This window comes from Populus euphratica, unplaced genomic scaffold (genome assembly GCF_000495115.2).
Source record: "Populus euphratica unplaced genomic scaffold, PopEup_1.0 scaffold36.1, whole genome shotgun sequence".
Taxonomy (NCBI): domain Eukaryota; kingdom Viridiplantae; phylum Streptophyta; class Magnoliopsida; order Malpighiales; family Salicaceae; genus Populus; species Populus euphratica.
In genome coordinates, this window is record NW_011499908.1 from 362,383 (window position 1) to 373,652 (window position 11,270).

Consider the following 11,270-nt stretch of genomic DNA (forward strand, 5'->3'; position numbering starts at 1 on the left):
TTGGGTTATAATTAGGCTCGGTGGTAAAACAGACCCAGCTGGTTGGCTGTTGAGTTGTTGATTAAAGTTAAAAGTCGGGTGTTTCGCTATTATAGAATTATATTATTAGGTGGAAAAAATCTAAAGGGGTAATGGATCCAATGGAAAAAAATACTTTTGGCTTATACTTGAGTTTTATTTTTATAGTTTACAGAAAACATGTTTTAATTACGTAGAATTTTTTGGATTTTTTTAAAAAATAACAAAATTCGGTAAAAAAAATTGAAAGAATAATACAGGTTGAAAAGATATTTTAAAAAATAGCAAATTTTGAATATAAACGCTTTTTTAAATATTTTTTTATACTCCTTTGTGTTTATTTTTAAAATATTTTTCTTTTACAGATTAATTGATTTAAATAAAATTTAACTCAATTTTTTTTTGAAGATTCAATAACTAAAAAATTATATTCAAGATAAAAAAAATAAAATGATGTGGCATGAAAAGGAAAAGATACAAGTGAAGAAAAAATGGATGAACAGAGATATATTAAAGTTTTATTTTTGACACACTTAATATTATTATAAAAATTTTAACGAGATGTTTTTAATAATACCTTAGAAAATCATCAAATAAATTCATAATAATTCTCAAACAAAAACCATTAAACCATTAAAACTTTATAAAATCTTGTTAAAATTGATCCGTCTAGATTTTTCTAATGAAATCAAGTGTGTCAAAAAAATCTTGATGTGTTCTTAGTGGCCTATTATTTTTATTTTTTTTTATGTCATATCAACTTATCTATTTTTTCCCCTTTCATTATATTTTGAATTTTATTTATTAGCTATTTAATCTCTATAAAATTTTAAATTATTTTTTATATTGATTAATTAATTTGAATGAAAGATAAGCTTTTAAAACAACCCTTACTTACTCTATAGAACTGTTGTTTTCAATAACAATCATGTTAAAATTATATTATATTTTTAATATTTTTTTAAACTCGTTATTTTTTCAAAAACTTTATCAAACTATTATATTAAGATTATATATAAAATAAAAACCATATATAGATTTAGCTTGTTTTGTTTACCCTTTCTCAAACCGTACCGTGCTGTGCTGTGCACTGCCCACAGCACACCCGTCCTTTGAGAGAGAAAAAAGGGTTCAGCTTTCTAATTCTATCGACACCAACCTTCACTTTTCGTAAAGCAGAGATTATTGTGTCCCGGAGTGCTTAAACAACGATGAGTTGACCTAATAATTAAACATGATCAGCGAGGCTAGATTAGGCTCTTAAGAACAATACATGCATACCTTTACTTGATCAGTTTCAAAGCCACGAAGAGAATCCATTTTTCACAGCTCGAGATCAAGTAGCAGAATCACTGGCGCTTTAAATCTGTGATTTTTTTCTTCTCAAGGCCTCTATTTGATTACATTTGAGCATGATATTTAAGATGATAATAAATTAAAAAAACCTCAAGAGTAGCTGAGTCGCGTCTGAGTGGAGTGGCCGAGTTACGAATCCATTGTTTACATGTGATTGTGGGAAGAGAGAGAGTGGGGGGTCGCTTCAAATCGTAAAGGTTGAAAATGACAGGGAGAGAATAAGCCTTGCACCCACTACCGCACACTTACCATTCATCATCAGAGTGGAATATCAAAGCAAACTATTGAACACACTCAAGGTGTGGGGGAGAGGTGAGAAAAGGTGTTTGATTTGACGTGGTGTTTTGTTGCTACCTCTTCGTTCACTTTGGCGACCCTGCCATTCATCAGCTGTTTCTTTTTTCTTTTTTCCCAAGTACTTGTTTCGAGTGGGTTTTAAATTGTGTTTGGATAAATATCTGAGGATGTTTTAAAAATATATTTATTTTAAAAAAATATTAAATTAATAAATTTATATTATTTTCAATAATTTTGATGTTGTAATATAAAAAATTAAAAAAATATTTTAATACATTTTTATTTTAAAAATATTTTGTGCTGGAGTACCCAACACAAGACAATTAATGGTCCCCGGATATCACCTTTTTTTTCTCTTTGAATTTGTAACGTGCTTGAGAGTGTCAATGAACTGTGGTTCTCAGTTATTTATTTATTATTTTTAAATTATTTTAATATATTAATATTAAAAATAATTTTTAAAAATAAAAAATATATTTTTATATAAAAAATATTTTAGAAAACAAATTTTAACATGAATTCAAAATAGACGCATGTCGCTTCCTGGGTAGCTCCTTTTATTATTAATAACTCCGCCTCCGGTCCTCTACGGATGACTCAACGCGTCAAATTTTTTATATATATTTTATATGTGTGGCGGTTACAGTTTAAAATTTTCAAATATTTTGTTGATGGGCGAATACACCTTCAGGTAGGGACGGCTCCTTATTTTTCTGAACAACCGCAACTTCTCCTTTAAGTGTAGAGTAAAGTTTAATTTTGCCGCTAATATTAATAGTGGCTTGCCCCTTGTTGAGATATCTTCAGTTATAAGTTTGTTAGGGTCTAGAAATTAAATATTAGCCTTCTTTTTCTACTATATATCTGTTTATTTTTTATTTTAAAAAATTTATTTTTTACTTTAAATTAGTTTGTTTAATATTTTTAAATTATTTTCATATACTAATATATATATATATATGTTAATGTATTTATCAACTAAAAACACTTTAAAAAATAATTACTATTATATTTCCAAACACAAAATATAAAAGGTATAAACGACATGTCCAAGCATTTGATTTGACTAAAATATCTTTAACCTTTCTTAATTTTATGAATAAAATAGGAATTTTTATTTTTATTTTTTTCATATAAAACTACTTATCATAAATTGTATTAACTTTTAATTTTCCATAAAAGTTGATAGCTAGTGATTTTATTATTCAACCTTGTCCTAAATAAGAAAATGAATAAAAAATAATATAAACAATTTTTATAAACATTTTTCATAAAAGTTGATTGCTATTCTTCCATCGCTACTAGCCTATTAACATTTTATTTTTTTAAAGACTAATATATGTTTTTTTTGTTTTTTTTTATAATTTATAAAATTATAGTTATAGTTATTTTTTAAAATATTTTTAACTTAAAAATATATTAAAATAATATTTTTTTTATTTTTTTTAAATTAATGCATTAAAATAATCTAAAAAAACTAAAAAATATCATTTTAAAATAAAAATATTAATTTTTTTAAAAAAAATAAATTATAAAATCAAACAAAACCGATACAACTATTAAAGAGAGGAACAGATGCTCGTCAGACGAGGTTTTTACGGGTTGCTACGGTTATACCGATCCTAGGTTACTTCTAATTCAAGAACATAGGTAGCAGGATATGGAAAATTGAGTAACTACGCTTCCCGTGACTATAATATAACTCCAAATTCAATATATAAGAAAATATTTCAACTCTCTTTCTAAGAATTCCCATGCCTTCGTAGGAGAAGACTGTCTAAACCCTTTAACAGGATGAAGACTAGAGAGAAGGAAAACGCAGAGAACACGGACAAAAAAAAAAACGGTGGGGGCGGGTCGGGAAACAAAGCAAAAATACGGTAAAAAAAAAAAATTTATCTTAAAGTTTTTTCTTCCCCACCCTCGTAAACAAATTTTCTTGGGTTTAACCCTATTTTCTATCTTAACAGTTAGATTACTGTTATAAAAAAAACTAACATAATATCTAAAAATATGTTTGAAATCGTGTCTTTTAAAGATTTAAAATTTTATTTTTTATTTAAAATATTTTTTTATATTTTCACATTGTTTTTACATGCTAATATAAAAAATTTTAAAAAAATTAATATGTTTTTAAATAAAAAACACTTTAAATTATTAAATTATAGCTACTAATACTTACAAATAACCTTTAAAATTCAATGTTAATACCGAGACGGAGGTGGAGGTGGAGGTGGAGGTGAGTTGGATAATCATTGGTGGTTTTTCTTTCTTTTTGTGAACGATAGTTATATGTAGTTAAGGAATCAAACACCCGAGCATCGCTAATAAGAGATATGCTTGGCGAGCAGGATCAGGGTGGGAAAAGGTCAGCTATCTGGGTATACGTGTAAGAGTCTCTGTCCGCATATTGTTCGTTGCGCGGGGTTACTTAATTATAAAGCTAGAAATTAGAAGTGCGTGATCACGTGCGGGTGAGTGTATGTATACCTTACTGCACTGTCATTTTCAAACAAAGACAAATTGCTGTCCTCTCTAAAGCCAAAGAGACATACATTCTTGTCCCACTACAAATAATAATCAAATATTTCTGGAAAAAGGCATAGAAAGGAAATTTGTGACAGGGAAAGGAAAGGAATTAGAATCTGGGCGTGGAAGATCTCTCGTCTTTCTCTTACCTGGTCAGAAATTGTTTATTGCATTGCTCTCAATGGACGTGTGCAAAGGCAACCGGGGGGCGTGTTGAGCACTTTTATTGATGATAAAACTGTATTCTACGAGGTACTTTTAGGGTTTGTAAGAGATTTTTTGCAGAGATATCTGTCCACGACAGTCCATGGTCAACAGGTAAATAAATAAATAAAAAGTGGGATGCTTTTCAAACTCTTCTCCAGGTGTCTTGGTGGTGCTTAAACATTAATTTATTTCCAGGTTGGGGAAAAATAAATAAATTCAATTTTAGATTTGGATTCAAGGCTTCGATTTTTATTTTTTATCAACATACCTTTATTTTTCAATATGAATAATTAAATTCTTATGGTTTGGTCCCTTGAAAAGAAAAGGTCTTTCTAGTTATCCAATATTCCATTTATTTTGTTTTTTTGAATAGAGGGGGCTGGACACTTAAACTGGTTCAATTTAAAATAAAAAAATTGATTAGAGTTTTGACAAAAAATATTAAATATTTTAAAAAAGATTGTTAAATTCTTCTTCCAACTTTTTATATATTTGTTGCTATAAATTGTTTTTTGATTTTTCATTCACCAGCTATATTTTTTTTCAAATTATTTTTGAAAAGATAAAAAGAAAAGAAAAATTTATAATTCTCTTGTTAATTCATACTGGATTGTTTTATTCTTTTAATTTTTCCACATGAGTTTTTATTTTATTTTCAAAATTCAAAGAAAAAATGTTTGGATAGAAATTAATCTTATATAAAAATTATAAAATATCAAATACAAAAGATCATAAATTTTAAGAAAAAAATAAATTGTAGAACCATGCTTATGAAAAAAAATGGTATAAAATATGTTTCATCAATTAATCGATAATTTTATTCTTTATCAATAAAGTAAAAAAAATAAATTAACAATTTTTTTAGAATAAAGAAAAAGGATTATAAAAAAAAATATTTTCTATGGTAAGTAAAAAGACAGCTAGCTAAGATATCTAAAATAGCAAACAAATAAGAAAGATCCAGCATAAGCTAATTGAGAAAAACAACAAAAAAAAGATATTATCATTTTTTTATTTTTGAAATAAAGTGAAAAAACTCCAAGGCAAATACGAAACTCTAAAAGATATTTCTAGATATAAATAAAAAAAATGGCAAAGATTTGTGATACATTTTTTTTAATTCTAACCATCTCCTTTTAAATGACAACCAATAAAAAATCTTACACGTGTCCCTCCTCCCTCTTAAACACGTGATGTGGGGTCGACTATAAATGAAGGTACCCATGCTACCGGACGACCATACTATAAAAATCCAACCACTGAAATCGAAAGCAAAAGCATGTTTTTATTAAAATCGATAGCACGAGAACTTGCAGTGTCATTAAACCGTATGAGCAGTGGGAAGGGAAGCAGAAACAGGTTATTATGAGGACGTTATTGGTGGCCCTCTCCTGTATAGCTAGCTCTCTCTCTCTCTCTCTCTCTCTCTCTCGGTACTGCTGGCACAGGCAATCTTTCATATAGGGATCTGTAGAACAGAAGCTAAACTACAAGCGAATAATTTAAAGGGAAGGGGATCAACTTTTTTTTGGTTGATTTGTCGGGGACCAGCAACGGAATACCAATTTCCTATGTTTGGTGGGCCCATCGCCTTTCAGGAAAAAAAAACATAAAAATGGAGCTACTAGATATTTTGCAAGAGATGTACATCCATCCACCTTTCCTCTCACTTCTTGTTTATTAATTCAAACTGCTGAGCACCATTGCTCATGAATAAGCTTTAGCTTTCTATTTAAAGAGTGATGGGATTTCACCTTTATTATTATTATTTTTATTATCGTTATTGTTATTTATCTTTATGTACCCATCCATCTCCAAATGCGCAAGAATTGAATCTTATTCCTGTGATTTATTTTTGCTTTATAATCTATTTTTTATTTAAAAATATTAAATTATTATTTTTATAATAATTTTTATAATATTAATATGCCAATATTATAAATAAAAATATTATTTTAATATATTTTAACAAACACCATAATATAAATCACTCACTTAAAGTTTATTTGACAAAATGGTTGCGTTTTTTTTTAAATAATTTTTTATGCTAAAATATGTTAATTATATTTTTTTATTTTTTAAAAATTATTTTTAATATCATCATATTAAAATAATTTAAAAATATTAAAAATATTTTAATTTAAAATAAATAAATTTTATATTTTTTCAAAAACATTTTTAAAATAGAGAAAGAAACCGCACTTATTCAAGTATCTCGTGCTCACTGTCCCTTTTCCCCCCTAAACATTCCCCTCCGAGTGATGATTAGACGGGGCCGTTTCTCCACCATCTTTCTGGCATTAGTCAAGTCAAAATGTGGAGAATCATGCATCATGGACGACACAATTTTGGTGGCATAAATAATCAGATGGACGAACAATTTTTTTTTCATATTACTTCATCATCCTTTCCTTTTTTTCTTTTCTTTTCGAGAGAGAGGTATACTGTATCTTTGGCTAATTAGCTCACCATCAAAGTCGAATAACCACTCATTACCCGTGGCAGATACAATAGTTTAAGATTAATAATTTATGGAATTTACATTTTATCATTTATGGGTGCAGGCATCGGTGTATATGTAAATTTCAGACGATAATTTTATTTATAAACTATTATTAGTGGTGGATAATATACAAATTAAGCATGAAGTTTTATGGAACTCACATTTAATAAAATTTACCGGGCCAGCCGTTGCGCCGTCGTTGATAAAGTTTGTGTTTGGCCGGATGGAGGCTCTGTGGCCGTCATTTATTCTCTTGTTTTTTCTGCATAGTATATGCTAACCACTTTCTTATTCACTTGTATCTCCTCCTTTTCTGCAGCTGTTTCCGTACAATCACTTAACCTTTTTTTTTTTAACCTCAAATAATAAAATTACAATCCCGTCAGTGAAGAAAAAATCAATTACAGATAAACTAAATTAATTGGTTTAATTTACAAAACTTATTAATTATATTATTAGATTAAAATAATTTTATAAAAAATAAATTATAAAGCTTATAATTCTTAATTACTTCAAATATTAGAAGATAAAATTCAAAAAATAATTTTAATTAAAAAATTAAAAAACTTAAACCAACAAAATTAATTTCGTAAAGTTTATAATTTAAGTCACAAGAATTAGTCTAAATTATAAATTTTATGAGTTAATGTAGTTGATTTAATTTTTTTTAATTTTAGATTTTTAATAAATTTAATATTAAATGAAAAAATAAAAAAATAAAATGTAAAATTATAAAAAAAGAGTATTCTTTCAAGAGTAATAATGATTTCCCTTTCTTAATTAGTTTTTGTTAATGATTAATAATTGTTTCATTAGGGCACCCGACATTTCAAGCAATTATCAAGTGCCATAGCGGCAATTAATTATACCATCGAAGATATATTGCAAAAGTTTTGCCAGCATTTAACTCAGGGTATTTAATTACACCAAAATTTTGCTTACAACCTCATGCTACTTGCATCAGAGGAGGGGTCATTGAAGATATTTAACGTAAGAAATTAAAATATCCAAACCAATACTCTTTATTTTATTGATTAAGATATTGCACTAATTAACAACTTAATTTTCTTAAAACTGTAATAATATTTTTTTTAGCCACTAGACACTTAAAATTAAACTAATCACCTGTCTAAAATCTCCGAATCCTAAAACATAAAGGACTAATGACACAAGCTTATCAAATACCCGAGTCCTTCATGGATTCAACCTGAGTTAGTTACCAACATCCTGTCATTAACCAGGTTGTTAAAAAAATCACGAGCATGAGTGTTAGCCATTTCCATAAATTTAAAGTGTTTTCAAAGCCATCACGATCGGTGATTCGAGCTTGAATTTGATTTAAGAATTTTCTATAATCAAACCATTCTCCATCTTCAACCTACAGCGATGGTTAAACAACATAATTTGCTTAACAACCTGGTTGATTCAGATGTTGTTAGGAATTGTGTCGAAAGGTGTTTTGTGAGAATTTATTTATTTATTTAAATTATTTTTTTGTGTTTTTAAAATATTTTAATATACTAATATAAAAAATAATTTTAAAAAAATAAAAAATATATATTATTTTGATATATTATCGAGTAAAAAATATTTTAAAAAATAATTATTTTTACTGTTCATATTTTTAAACTTTGAGAATTAAATAACACCCAAAAATATATATATTTTTCTGCCTTCATATTTTTTTTAAATTCTCTATTTAATTCAGTAGTTTTATATTCAAAATCTACGAAATCAGTTTCTTTCTTCCATAAAAAAAAAAAAATATGGCACGCATTCTATATATTTTTAGATTATTTTAATATTATCTCATTTTTTTTATTTCCATAAGTTAATAATTATCTCTTTTTTTTTGGATTTGAGCAAACTTTACTTTTTAAAAAATATATTTTATAGATCTAGGTAAATGAATAAAACTCTATTTGTCTCAAAATTTTACAAAAAATACGTGTAATTTAAACTTGAAATTTACTATCACGTTGTATACTCCTTGAAAACTTAATAGTTATCCTTGCATTTTACCATCTCATAAAATAAGTTCTCGAATTCAATTTTTGACAATTTCAAACATTCATCATTAAATTTAGACTCCAAACTATAATCTTACAATCACAGTCTCTCTCAGCATCAAATCTTCAACATCGGCTACAAATTTATCATCTGCGCTGCATGTACAATTCCATAGCCATAATTCTTCAGCTTGCATTCTTGATAGATGATGAAATACTTATTTTGTTTTAATTTCAGTATCTAAGGAAAAGGACGAGCCGACGAGGTGCGCATAAATATATGGTATAACTGGACGCCACCATAAGCAATGACCCATTCAAAAGTACATGCGCTGTTCCAAACCGAGAGCCATAGCAATCGTGCCTTCCCTTTGACATTAAACTGCACTAACTAGGATTTTCTGTACACCAAACAAACATTTGATTCGCTTGTTCAGACTTTTCGTGGCAAACTATTCACCAAAACTTTACGTACCAGCAAATTCTTTTCTTGTGTGGGGAGCATGCCTGCCAATGCCTAAGAGCTCAGGTGCATAGCTAGCAACTAGTTAAAATCTTGAAAGGATACATAGCTTATGATCATGTTAACAGTATTCCCAGTTCGATAAAGAGGAACTGACAAGCTTATATTAGTTAAACATTTAAACAAGATATTCATATAGGCAGGAGTTCTATACTGCAATGAAATGAAACTTCTAGAGACTGCGGCTTGTAAATATGTTTGATTAGTTGAGATGAAGGACGCCATGAATCTATTCGATGTTGCTATCACTCTGAGACTGGAATTCTGGCTATAATTCTATGACGATGACACAACGTGCATGTCGGATAAAGGGTTAATAGACTTGACTTCACTCTTGATTTCTTATCTTTGTTTCACAAATTAAAGCGCCGATACCTTGCATTCTCATGTTTTCTTTTCTGCTTTCTTTCCCATCACTCTCTTAATTCGATCCCTTTTCTTTACTAAATATACTTAAGGAGATGTTAGATAATTAGCTGCCATATTATTCAAAGCATTGTTAGGTGGTTAGTCCCTTTTTTTTTAAGAAACATGGTAATCCTCTTTATCACTTGAGCTTCATGTGCACTGATAATCCTTTTGAATATTCGTTTATAATAGCCGTTTTTTAACTTTTTGATTTATTTAGGATTAATATTCCTTCCTTTCATCTCCATTAGACATGGGTTTCGATTATTTTGTTTCATCTTCCTCCTCTTCTTTCATTCTTCTTTGGATTGTTCTATCCTTTTATGATATGGGATTTGAATGAAAATTCAAAATTGGAGACCTGATTCTCTTGAATTATTGATATACATGTTATTTGTGATTAATGAGCTCTAGCAATATAGCGTAGGGAGATATGCCTTGGCACATGGACAGCAAAGTGCAAACGACATGAAACACCAGTGCTTCTTTATTTTTCAATCCCTCCGAGAGATTCCGAGTATATATGTGATAGCGTGTCCATTGTCAAACACAAAACTAGTTAACAACAAGAGAATTATACATGGATTTTTGGCTGAGTTAAATTGCCATCAATTGGCTGAGTTAAATTGCCATCAATTGCAAGTGGAAATTAACAGTATAATAACCATGACACAGATTGTTGGTACAAGTCCTGGCCGACAATAGAATCAGTCTAAGTTTTGGCGAGATCTTATGTGGAGATACCATTCCAATTACATGGACATAGCTGCCAAATATTAGTGTTAGTGCAGAAACATACAGGAGGCCCTCGCATGTCATACCATTACGAAGACTCTTCAGGCCATTCTATTCAAATCCTTCGAGATGGTGCCAGCTATCGTCGTATTCAACAGGATTTTGCCTGAATTATTTTTTTTATTAAAAAATAATATAAATTATATTTTAAAATTTCATTAAATAATGTTTTCATATAATATTAAAATCTTAATAATTAAATGATTATAAGCTTGAACCTTAATTTTTTATTTATTTTATAAAAATTAAATATAATATAGTGTATAAACTTATACAAGTTTTAAGTTTAAAGAACTTTTATCTAAAAAAATATGTTAGAGAATAATATAAATTATATTTTAAAATATTATTTAGTAAATTTAAGCTATTAAATTAATATAATTATTTAATTATTATTTCTTAGAGAGAGTGCTACAAAGAAGATTAATAGAAGATCGAATCAAGTAACAAACATTATTTTTATTTTAGTTTGAAATATAAAAAAAAATAATTATTATGAAGTATCAACTTTTTTTCTTTGTACTTATCTGATATGATGTTAATTTTTTTTTATTTATGTAGATGGTCAGGTTAGCTTATATATACCTTGATAAAATCTATAAATTTTAAAATTAATAGTTATATA